The sequence below is a fragment of the Schistocerca gregaria genome, chromosome 4, assembly GCF_023897955.1.
Source record: "Schistocerca gregaria isolate iqSchGreg1 chromosome 4, iqSchGreg1.2, whole genome shotgun sequence".
NCBI lineage: Eukaryota > Metazoa > Arthropoda > Insecta > Orthoptera > Acrididae > Schistocerca > Schistocerca gregaria.
Genome location: NC_064923.1, coordinates 215,045,903 through 215,058,846, shown reverse-complemented (window position 1 = coordinate 215,058,846; position 12,944 = coordinate 215,045,903). Strand labels below are relative to the sequence as shown.

The following is a 12,944-nucleotide window of genomic DNA, read 5'->3' as shown; positions in this document are numbered from 1 at the left end:
TTTGTTTGCTTTTTCATCAAGTAATTGTGTTCTTTAGAGTCCACCATAAAGATCAATCTTCACTCATGTGGGTTAGGTTAAGATATACATTAATGAAGAGAATTCAGTGTACCAGGGAGCTTGAATTTAAGAGAAACAAAAGTGTTAAGCATAAAATAATGCTTTAGGAGTAACTATAATGTTTCATCATTGTGACAGGAACTGTAAAGCAGGCATTAAGGTTTGCAATTAATTATTATGTATTTGCATGTAAATATCATCAGGCTTTATGTAAAACTCTAGACATTTGTAATTTTCTTCCCAGTTACATCCAACAATTTTGGAAACATTGTTCCTACACTTGCATCAGCTGTCAAACTTGTAGCTATCTGGTATGTCATAGTTTTCCAGAAGATTGAGTCTAATCGGAGGAAGACAATATATGCCAGTGCCCATGATCTTCAGGAATTTATTCATAGCCACATCGGTTGAGTGTCTGTAACACAAAGCAGTTTTTGCCAGATATTACTGACAACATTTTCCACACCATGGTGTTGTTACAATTAGCTTATCTCCTTTCAACAGTAGTGATAATTGTTTATTATTTTCTGTTTCTAACCTGACATGCATACTCATTTGATCTAGCAGAAAATTATATTTGTTATAGAGCACATTTTTACATTATTTGTGGAATGTGAAGTCTGGTACTGCTGCTGCATTTTCAGTAGCATTGGTGCAGCAGTCATGTGCTTAGGATTCCTGTACACAGTGTTTGCTGCCATGCAATTCGTTCATTCAATGACCTCTTCATTAAGACAGTGATATGAATGCCCCTGATGATTGTAACAAGTGTGAATTTTGCAGCAATCGACCACTACTCTCCACTATTAGCAGAGGGTCGATTTGTCTGATTGTGATAGATTTTTCAGTACGGCAGGATGCAGGAAATCATCTCACTCTATTATTTGTGTATACTGTCACCATTTACATTAAAGCTGTTAATTACTCCTTTATTTACTACTTATGTAATGGTCCACTTCACCCATATCAGCAGCAGGACATTGACAGATGTACTATCGCACATAATAAATACCTAGTATGGGGGAATGAGGTGTGTAATGGCTGCTACATCCATAGCATTTGTTAACTTACACTTGGCTCATCAAATGATGAGCATGTGGGGAAACTCTGGCACTAGGTATGTTGTTGGTGCAGTTTACTGCCTCCTGACTCTGATTGCTGGCTTATGCCAGTGTGCTGCTCCTTTCAGTTAGGAAACTTTTTTGTTGCTGCCATGAAACAGTGCCTCTCTGCACCCACATTACTGCTGCTATTGCTGGTTTTGAAGTAAAGCACTACATTATTAGCCATCCCTCCTATAATTTATTAGAGTGTAAATTAAAAGCAAGACCAATATTCACATTAAATTATTATAATTTCACCTGTATATATATATATATATATTGCTGATAGTGTTCTGTGTAAAATATTTTTTCCCAGAGTAACTGCTTTTATTTTATATGCACCACATTTTATCAGGTGTATTTTTCTCTGATTTTTGGCAGATATTTGTAACTTAGTTTTTGCCACATGTAGATAGTCAGCCCAACTGATTATACTTTTGAAACAGTGGGAAATTCAGGATGGAATGTAATATATATTACACTTTTTATGTGATGCCCATGATTTACTGAAAACATTGCTAAATTTCTCACTGCAAACAATCTGTTTTTGATGTGGAATTTTATCCGCTCATTGGCTAATTTGATACTCATTTTATCAGCTGGTATTCACGAGGACAGCAAAACATGAAAAATGAACAATGCCCGAGGAATATTGTTGCATGACAGTAGCAGACAGTGTAATGTGGGTTGGTACATGAGATGAGTCAAAACGAGTAAGGAAAATATGCTGAAAAAATACTTGCGTATTTTCTGTTGTCTCTTATTGTTATGACAGTGTTAAGGATTTATGAAGAATGATACATATAGTGGACCTACAAACATAGTCCAGTGCAGAATCACTTTCAAGATGTTTTTGCTAACAGCCTGATGTTTAAGTTTTTGTTCCCCTAACTTAATGATATCAGTTGGATTTCACTATGGTTTGGAATTTCAAAACAGCAGAAAGTGGAGGAAACACCCCTAAATGAATTTTTTACAGTTTTTAATGACAGTTTTTCACAATTGCGTCCAAACAGCTAACCATTTACTTAGAGACTTATTTTGCTGAGCGTCATTTACTCCATTCCTGCAGTATAGATTCACTTCCCTAGTTACTAAAAACAATGCACCATATAGATAAACATTACTTTATTAACAATTTTGTCATCCTGAAATGTACTTGAAGACCGATTACAGTGTCACTTGTGAAAATTCAGTAATCCTTTCATGAAAGAATGTTGCTCATTAAATAAGTTTTTGTGACCGAGCTCACAGCTCTCAGTGGCTACTAATTGAAACTCCTCATGTAACTATATTGTTGTGATCTTCAGCGTGTTTATTTATTTCTTTTGTTAGTCAGCTGTCTAAGGACAGCGATAAGCTTACAGCCATTACAACAGTTGTTCTTAGTTTTTTTTATTTTTACTTGCATTTAAGTCAGATGTTTCCTTCAATGTGTCGTGTCTAGCACAGCATTCACCTGACCATTGTTTTTCAGGTGTTCGTTTCTCATCTCGGGAAGTTTCTAATGTCAGTAGAGCACTCTGAAGAAGTCTTGGTTTCGTGTTTTCTCCAGTCATATATTCATTTCCTCTTAGTTCTTTTTCATGTTTATGTGCTGCCGGATATTCCTGTTTTTGATTTAGAGGCAAAGATGTTGCATTTTGTCCCTTTGGAATTGTTCATTCTAGGTATATAGCCATGAAATCAAACTGCGTCATTATGCATTGCGTCTACATGTTTTTCTATATTTTAAATTTTTTATTTTAAATTTTTTATGTAGATCCTGTTTTTGTAATCTAGACTCATTGTATTGTATAAGATCTTTCTCTCTTTTCTTTTTGATTCTGCTAGTTAATATCTCTCAAAGTGGATAAGACACCCAGCAGTGTATAGACATGTGGGCTTAGGACAGAATTTTAATGATGTGGGGATTGATTTGGGGGAGGAGACCAAACAGTGAGGTCATCGGTCTCGTCGGATTAGGGAATGGGGAAGGAAGTCAGCCGTGCCCTTTCAAAGGAACCATCCCAGCAATTGCCTGAAGCGATTCAGGAAAATCACTTTAATGATGAATTTTTGGCATTTATGGACGTGCACTTTTTGTTGTATTTTTACTCTCTCTTCAGCGGTCAAGATGGCACTTTGAATTATTTTTTTTTTTTTAGTTTCTTAGTGTTGAAATGAGAGCCAGCTGTTGTTTTCCTCTTCCTGTTAGGTGGTATGGATCTGAACTTCATTACTGATACACAGTGATTAGGATCAACATTTTTTAAAAGTTTTTAAATTTTTTTTCTGTGCATTTGAGATAAATTTGAAATTCCCCTGTTGTTGTATCAAGTGAGACCTATGTTGTTTGCTTCCTGGACATGCAACAAGAATGTGCAAATATTAGTAGAGAATTAAGGCTATCACATAACTCAGTGAAACATTTTTTTAATTTTTGTTGTTCTTTTTATTTAGCAGTTAGCATCCAACACTACTCCTATAGTTTTTTCCCCCACATCGTTTGTGTTCTAAAATCACACAGTAACATCTTTCATGGCATTTTGGGATCATTATTATTTTAGTATCTACTGCATTCCATAATTTGTCTGTTTTTTCAAAATCCTCCTGATTTTTATCATTTGTTGTGGTATGGACATTAATAAAAGTGTGTTGTGGTTGTGCAATATTTTGTTAGTACTTAGATATTTCAAAGGTCGAGACAGACTAAAGATTTTGTTCTTGACAGTAAATGATGTGTTGAGAAGTAGGGTGTTCGTCACTCTCTTTTGGACTTTGCTATCAAAGAAACAGTATCCATCCAATCAAACATTTCTTCATGTGTAAAGGAAGTTTTTTTTTGAAATGATGGTGCTAGAATTTTATTTTAGTAAAGAGCTTTAGTCATTTATTTCTTCTTGCTGATATATTAATGATTTTATATTCAGAGTTGCCAAGAAAGTCATATTGTCGGCTTTAAGTTTGAGAGACTCTTCTTGATTTCCAGAAAACTTTGACTTGCCTTTAGCACGATTTTGTATTTCCCCAATACAATAATCCAAGAGGGATGCTTGCATCACATTTGAACAACGAGGGAGTCCTCTGAAAAGCTACCAGCAGAGATGCACCCGTGGGGAGGTCCCCTGGTCAGAGTGGGTGGCATCAGGGCGGATGACGTATGACGTGAGATGAAGCATACCACGTCATCATTTGCTGGTGATCAAACACCAGCAGTCTCTAAGCATTCCAAGTCTCAGTACAACGCCAGAATGTGCAACCCTTAATCATTCCCCTCATTGGCCACACCAAGGGAGGAACACCAGGCTAAGGATGGCAGCGAACCTTACTCATTCGGGAACCTTGTATGTACAAGAACTGATGGGGACTCCTTTGTTTCGATGAAGCCACAGTTTTTTGTAGACTATTTAGAGTACAAGTTTGGGAGGGTGAAGGGCTTGTCCAAAATGTGATCTGGGTCAGTCTTGATAAAAACAGCATCCTCTGCCCAGTCACAGGCTTTACTCACTTGTAACAAGTTGGGGGATGTTTCTGGTACCATCACACCACATAAGAGCTTAAATATGGTCCAAGGTATTATATTCCACATGGAGCTTCTTTTGCAGTCTGCCGGCGTACTGCGCTCCAGTTTAGAGCGGCGAGGTGTTTATTTCATCTGGCATGTCCATCGGGGTCCGAGGGATAATCAGCTTGCCACCGGTGCCTTCATCTCGGCCTTCGAGGGTGACACGTTACCCGAGAAGGTCAAGGTGATGGTCTACCACTGTGATGTCAAGCCATATATCCCTCCCCCAATGCAGTGCTTTAAATGCTGGAAGTTTGGCCATATGTCTTCCTGCTGTACTTCCAGTGTCATATGCCGAGGTTGCGGACGTCCATCACATCCCAATACTCCATGTGCCCCACATCCCATCTGTGTTGACTGTGGAGAGCACCATTCACCTTGCTCACCAGACTGCTGGATTTTATAGAAAGAGAGGAAAATCATGGAATAAAAGATTCTGGACCAACTGGCTTCACTGAGGCTAAGATAAAATATGAGCGCCTGCATCCTGTGGCTATGACCACCTCATATGCCACTGCTACGGGAACATTTGTAGCCCAATCAGTTCCGCAAATTTCAGTTGTTTCTCAGAGCCAGAAGGCTACACGAGCCCCCTTGATGGTGGGGGCACTTCCCCCCCTCTGTTGCTCCCGCACCACCTACCTCAGGAGCACTGGCCCCCCAACCATTGGAGACACCAGTCCTCAGTACCGGAGACTGAATCAGTGAAGCCCTCCCAGCCAGAGAAACTCAAGGAGCAGTGAGAAAAGTCCAAAATGAAGGCCCTTAAGACCAAGGAAAACACCGCTACCTACAAGATCTGTGTCTGGGGATAAGGTGGAGATTCTGGCATCCACTGAGGGCCTATAACTCGTCAGATCCTCAGACACAATGGATATAGACTGCTCAGGCAATAAGTCATTGGCAGCAGGAGGCTCTGAGGCATAAACTGCCTCATTGAATGTTCCATGCCTTCCCAATCTCATGACGGCGTCATCTTCCGATGGACTTGCGGCGGTCTTTTCCACCGCCTGGCTGAGCTACAGCAACTGTTAAGCTTTGCACCTGCTTTCTGCATTGCCTTCCAGAAAACCTGGTTCCCGGCAGTGCGGACCCCTGCCCTGTGCGGCTATAAGGGATATTACAGGAACCTTACCAACTATAATCAAGTGTTGGGTGGAGTTTGCGTTTATGTCCTAAACTCGGTCTGTAGTGAAGCTGTGCCCCTTCAAACCCCTCTTGAACCTGTGGTTGTCAGAATAAGGATGATGTAGGAAATAACTGTCTGCAATGTATATCTTCCTCCAGGTGGTGCAGTATTCCTGAATGTATTAGCTGCACTGATTGATCAACTCCTTAAACCTCTCCTACTTTTGGGAGATTTTAAAGCCCATAACCACCTTGTGGGGTGGCACCATGCTTACTGGCCGAGACAGAGATGTTGAAGCTTTACTGTCCCAGCTCGACCTCTGCCTGTTAAGTACTGGGGCCGCCACACATTTCAGTGTGGCTTGTAGTAGTTACTGGGCCATTGATTTATCCATTTGCATCCCAGGACTTCTCCACCTATCCACTGGAGAGCACATGACGACCTGTGTGGTAGTGACCACTTCCCCATCTTCCTGTCACTGCCCCGGTTTCAGGCCCACAAACACCTGCCCAGATAGGCTTTAAACAAAGCAGACTGGGAAACTTTCACCTCTGCTGTCACCGTTGACTCTCCCCCACATGGTAACATCGATGCGGTGGTTGAGCAGGTGACTACAACAATTGTTACAGTGGCGGTAAACACGATCCTTCGCTCTTTAGGGTGCCCCCGGCAAAAGGCGGTCGCTTGGTGATCGCCAGAAGTTGCTGAGGCAATTGAGGAGCATTGGCGAGCTCTATAGCGGCATAGGTGGCACCCTTCTCTGGAGCACCTAATAGCCTTTAAGCGGCTCCATGGATGAGTTTGCCAGATTATCAAAAGATGGAAGCAGGAGTGTTGGGAGAGAAGTCTCGACCATTGGGTGCCATAAGTCACTTTCAGAAGTCTGACGAAGACCAGACGTCTTTTTGGGTACCAGACCCCAACAGGTGTCCCTGGCATTAACATCAACGGTGTGTTATATTCCGACGCCAATGTGATTGTTGAACACTATGCCCGAGCCTCTGCATCGGAGCGCTACCTCCCTGCCTGTCGCACCCACAAATGGGGGATGGAAAGGAAAGTCCTTTCGTTTGCTGCACATCACAGTGAACCGTATAATGCCACATTTACAGAGTGGGAGCTCCTCAGTGCCCTTGCACATTGCCCCAACACAACTCCTGGGCCAGATCGGATCCTCAGTCAGATGATTAAACATCTCCTATCTGACTACAAGCGACGTCTCCTCATCATCTTCACCGGATCTGGTGCAATGGTGTCTTTCTATGGCATTGGCGGGAAAGCACCATCATTCCGGTGCTTAAACCCACTTCATCTGGATAGCTGTCAGCCCACAAGCCTCACCAATGTTCTTTGTAAGCTGCTGGAAGGTATCGTGTGTCGGCAGTTGGGTAAGGTCCTGGAGTCATGTGGCCTACTGGCTCCACATTAGGGCGGCTTCTGCCAGGGTCACTCTACCATTGATTATCTTGTGTCCCTCAAGTCTGTCATATGAACAGCCTTTTCCAGATGCCAAAACCTGGTTGCCATCTATTTTGATTTATGAAAAGCGTACGACATGACCTGGCAACATCATATCCGTGCCACATTGTACGAGTGAGGTCTCAGAGGCCGCTTCCGATTTTTTATCCAAAATTTCAAGTCACTTTGTACTTTCCATGTCCAAGTTGGTGCCTCCCATATTTCCCCCCATATTCAAGAGAATGGGGGTCACACAGGGCTCCATATTGAGTGTATCTCTATTTTTAGTGGCCATGTCCGAAAGAACAGACACCATACCCATACTAGTATATTGTTCTGGCAACACTGGCCATGACCTCCTTCATCTGTGCGGATGCACACATATTCCCCGAACTCTTACGAGACTTGGTAAGAAAGTCTTCCACGAGTAATGAGTGTGATGGGGTGGGACACTACGAATGTAATGTGTGGTCGTACAAGGTGAGAATGTGGTTCTCGCAGGAGGCGTGCGCGAGATAGTCCCTGTAGTTGCACTATCCTCTGTGCCCTCGGTGGCTCAGATGGATAAAGTGCCTGCCATGTAAGGAGGAGATCCTGGGTTCAAGTCCTGGATGGGGCACACATTTTCACCTGTCCCCATTGATATATGTAACGCCCATTAGCAGCTGAAGGTATTAAGGTAGTTCTAATTTCGTTGTGATCTGGATTGAGGGTGAGATCACACTATCTGTATTTCTCAAGAACCTCAACACCTTATCCTCCATTTTGTGGTGATTCCACCTGCTTTATATTTCTTTGTTGATTGTTTGTTTATTGTCCTCGGTGTCGTTATACTGCATTGCTACACTGGCAGAAAGAATGGGTTGTGGTTTCCTACACTGACTACTGAAAATTATGTAGCTGAGAGGTGCACAGTTGTTTCATTGTACTTTAATTTTACTGTTCACAATCCCCCAATAATACACAGTTATATGGCCAGTGCACTATTGTTTAACTTGCGATAAGCCTCATTAATAGTTTGCAGGCAAAACTCCACATACTGCTACAATAATTTACTGTTGAACATCTACGAGCAGTAAAAAACATAACCACAAAGTCCACAGTTTTTGAAGAATAATCAGGTACATATGGAGCAGTCACTGTCATTGGTTTTTACACATGGCCTAATTGTTTAACACTTATTTCACAGTTAAATTGAAACATTGTTGTTGTAATAACCAGCAGAGGTTTCTCGTCTGAAACTTGGCCTTGGACCAACTGTCTTGTGACCTAAAATCGGGCCCTTATATATCATCACAATAATCGGTACTGAAACTACACATTGTTTGAAGATAAATTTACAGAAATTACAATTAAAACTTAACTCATTAAATTGACTGAATACATCAAAAAATTGGTTCTTTTTAACAGTTTCTTCTACTGCAAGAGTTAGGCTGAATTATTTGTTTAAATCATGAAATTAACATATATAGTTACGAAAACAATACTTTTGATAAAACTGTTAGTTACCTTGAAATTAATTCAGAGCTGTTTTTGCTAACATGTTTTCGATTAGAGCCAAATAGGTACTTTAAGATTACTAGTATTTCGTCTTCCAAATGTTGATAATTAGTACAGAATTTATAGCTGTTTGTTCATCAACAATAGGATGTAAGTTATGAAACAATTACTGATTTCACCCTATAACAAAAGATACTAACTAGGAATAGTCAAAATAAATTAGAAAATCAATTACATACATAAAACTAAACACAGAATTAGACCTGGTGTTATATTCTTTAAAACTGAGGGCCAGTCTTCCCCTTTTATGAAAATGCAGATTATATTCACATATGCTAATGGTAAATAGTTAAAAGTAACAAAACATATTTAAGGAGGCAGATGGCAAAACAAGAGGGGAATTAAAAATATCCCAACTTGCTTCTTCACAATTTGTTTCACCTGGTCCTATCAATCAAACAACCCACCTTCCTTATCGTTGATCTCCACGTCAAAGATTGCTACCTCTGTACAAATCAAACCTAACAGCCATTTGCAATATCTCCAATTAAGCAGCTGCCACCCATTCCGTTCCAAGAAGTCCCTTCCATACAGATGCCATCGCATCTGTAGTGACGAGCGGCCCCTCTTGAAATAGACCAAGGGTCTCACTGAGGCCTTGACACACCGTAATTACCCTCCCAACTTCGTACAAAAACAGATCTCCTGTGCCTTCCTATACCACCCATGACTTGAGAACTGAATCACATTATCTGCCAGGCTTTTGACTACCTCTCATCATGCTCTGGAATGAGGAATGTCACATGCACTATCTTTCCCACCTCTTCAACAATGGTATTGTGCTGCCTGCTGAACCTACACAGTATTCTTGTATCACTAAACAACTCCTGCTCCCAGCCCATTGACTCATATTTCTGTAGTAGATCCTAGATGCAAGACCTGTCCCATACATCGTTCCACCACCACCACCACCACCTTCTCCAGTCCAGTCACAAGCATTACCTATAAGCAGGGTTGCCTGTGAAACCAGTCATGTGATCTATAAGCCAAGCTCTAACCACTGTACTTTGTTTTATATGGGCATGAAAACTAATTAGCTGTCTGTCCACATGAATGGCCACTGACGGACTGTGGCCAAGAAACAGCTGGACCACATGCTGAGAATGCCACCCAACATGACATTCTTCATTTCAGTAATTACTTCAAGACTTGTGCCATCTGGATCCTTCCTACAAACACCAACTTTTCTGAGATGCGCAGGTGGGAACTCTCCCTGCAATAAATCCTACATTCCCTTAACCCTCCTGGCCTCAACCTTCGTTAGTCACTGTCTTACACACATAGCCCCTTGCCTGTTCTCATTCCAGCACTACACAGACCTCTATTCCGCCAAAGCACCCACTGTCTATTTACTTCTCTCCTTCTGCTGCCCCTCACCAACTGCACCTAGCTGTCCTACCCTCTCTCCGCCTCGTCTCTGTATTCTCCACAAGAAGCACTTTTCCGTCCACCACACCTACCCTGTGCTATCCCTACTCCTCCCAATCCAAGCCTACTACTCAACCCCACCGCCCAGTTGCTTCTTCCATCTTTCACTGCTGCTTTGCAATCTGGCCTTAGCAGCTAGAGACTGTGTGTGTGTGTGTGTGTGTGTGTGTGTGTGTGTGTGTGTGTGTGTGTGCGTGTGTTTTGTCTATTTCCGATGAAGACCTTGTTGGCTGAAAGCTCACTTTCTGACAGTCTTTTTCTTGTGCTTGTCTGCAACTCAGCATCTCCACTGTATGGTGAGTAGTAACTATCCTTTCCATAATACTGTTAGTCCATCCTGAATTTTCTATCCTTTGATTCTGCTTCTGGTAAGGTATTCTTATAATTACAGAGGGGTTCTTACTTGAAGGTAGATATTTTTTAGCCACTTTCTCACTTTATACTTAATTTATGGCTCCTTAGAAGTACCAAATTTGTCTCCTTGTATTGTAAAGGTTTTCCCATCGTTAAAAGTTGCTCATAGGGTTTCCCTCTCTGTTTCAAAAATTGTGTTGGTGTTTGGGCAACGAAAACTGGTCTGATCAAACTATCTAATTTTGCTACCACTAACAAAGCAGTAAGGTGTTCAAACTCTCTCTGACACACCCATTCACTGTCCATTCAATTTCCTCTCTTACACTGTCTTTAAGTGCCACTGGTAAGGAATAACCTAGAAAGAAAAAAAAGTGGGGGGGTTTGTCAAGTTTTATCTTTAACTTGCACAAAAAATCTGTCACCACTCTGGTTTTCAAAGAAAAAACTTGCTCATACTTTAAAATTGGGACCAATTGCTTCAGCTGTCTTTTACTTGAGATCGACACAACTTTGATAGGTTGTAAAAAAGAAACTGGTAACCACTGAAAGGTAGCTACATTTGTTGCTGTTCACATATGCAGTCAGAGCATATACATAAATTTGAGCTTTGTACTAAAATAGCCTTTTGTCTTCTGCTGTTTGATAGTGCCACAGGTTACCAAAGTATTGCCCATATGCCACACTTCCACCTCGTGAAAGAGGCATAATCCTCCAAAATACATAGTGAAATGAATAATAAGTTTGATGGTTACAGTAAATTGTATTTTCAGTTCAAAAATAGTACTCCCTAAATTGTTAAGCCATATATCTAAATGTGCACCAGAGTGGCTGGCTCTTAGGTTAGGCTCAATAACTGAAAAGTAATTTTGTGTGGACAGTAATCATCTCAGTGTTGAGCAATCTAGACTCAAGGGTCAAGAGAGGATTGGGAAACTATCATCTCATATCTCTTCTTCCAGTACGGTCAAAAGTATCTGAAAAAGCTGCTGCCACACACATTCAAAATGTTATTAAAAATATGAGATTATTTTGAGAAATCAATTTGGTTTCCAGCACGGGAAAAGCACTATTGATGCAGTTAACAAGTTTGCTGCCAAGATTAGCACATCATTAGACAATAAAAATAAAGTTGCAGGGATTTTTTGTGACCTCACAAAAGCCTTTGACTTAGTAAATTGTGCACTTCTTATCCATGAGCTTGACAGGTGTGAAGTTAGGGATAGTGTTCTTCATTGGCTAACTTATACTTGTGCAATAGGAAACAAAAAGAGATTGTCTCTATAAACACGACAAATTATTCCTCCAAATGGAAGACAGTAACGCAAAGTGTCCCACAAGGTTCTATCCTAGGACATGTATTGTTTCTATTCTACATTAATGACCTACCAATCAATACAAATGCCCCATCATTATTTAAAAATCTGAAATAATTAGCTGTACAGTCCCTATATATATATCTATGATATTATCACTTTTTTTGCACAATTTAGAATTGTGCAAGGAGAACTGCTTTGATCACACTTATAATAAAAGAAATGAAAATTCTATGCTCTCTGCTAATTGTTTCAACTTTTATGCTCAGACACTCCAGGTGTACCGATATGAAATGAGCGTTTTTACATGAAACACTAATTTTGAATTTGAAAAGTAAACACATTTTATTCAAAGTACTGACCATTGCTTTCTATACATTTTGACCACCTTTCTGGCAATTTGTGGACACCACGCCAATAGAAATGTTCATCTTTTGAAGCAGACCAACCAGACACGCAATTTTCGACTTCTTCGTAGGATTATATTGTAACAAATAAGCCCTTGGTCACAAATATTAAGTCAAAATTGACTTGGTTTCAACGCTACTATGAGCGTCGTCTTCAGAATTAGACTAACTGTACTAAAACATTAGGTATATAGTACATTAATAAAATTAAAGTTTGTACTGACTCGAAAAGATGATATACTTAAAAGTCACATATTAAAAAAGATCTCGGCCGGAAAGGCGACGTCATGAACACTTGTCAGGTGGCGAGCCGCTAAGGGCTGCTCATACTGTGGATAGGGGCTTATTTGTTACAATATAATTCGGACACAGTCACTGAACCTTAGCAGCTATGTTCAAAGTTTCAAAGTTCTTCTTCATAGGAATCGAATAGTTCCTCAGCCAGTGCGTGTCCCATTGATGGAAACAAGTGGTATTCGGAAGGGGCCAAGTCTGGTTAATATGGCGGGTGGGATAGCAGCTCCCAGCCAAGTGGTGTGATTGTATCCTGAACCAGTTCTGCTTTGTGTGCAGGTGCATTGTCGT

General features: G+C 40.7%; 1 protein-coding gene across 1 annotated transcript in view; it reads left to right on the top strand.

The window, feature by feature from the left end:
* LOC126266965 (palmitoyltransferase ZDHHC16B) overlaps positions 1 to 12,944 on the top strand; it is a 73,940-nt gene that overhangs the window by 13,074 nt on the left and 47,922 nt on the right. The gene's annotated exons all lie outside the window — the stretch shown is intronic.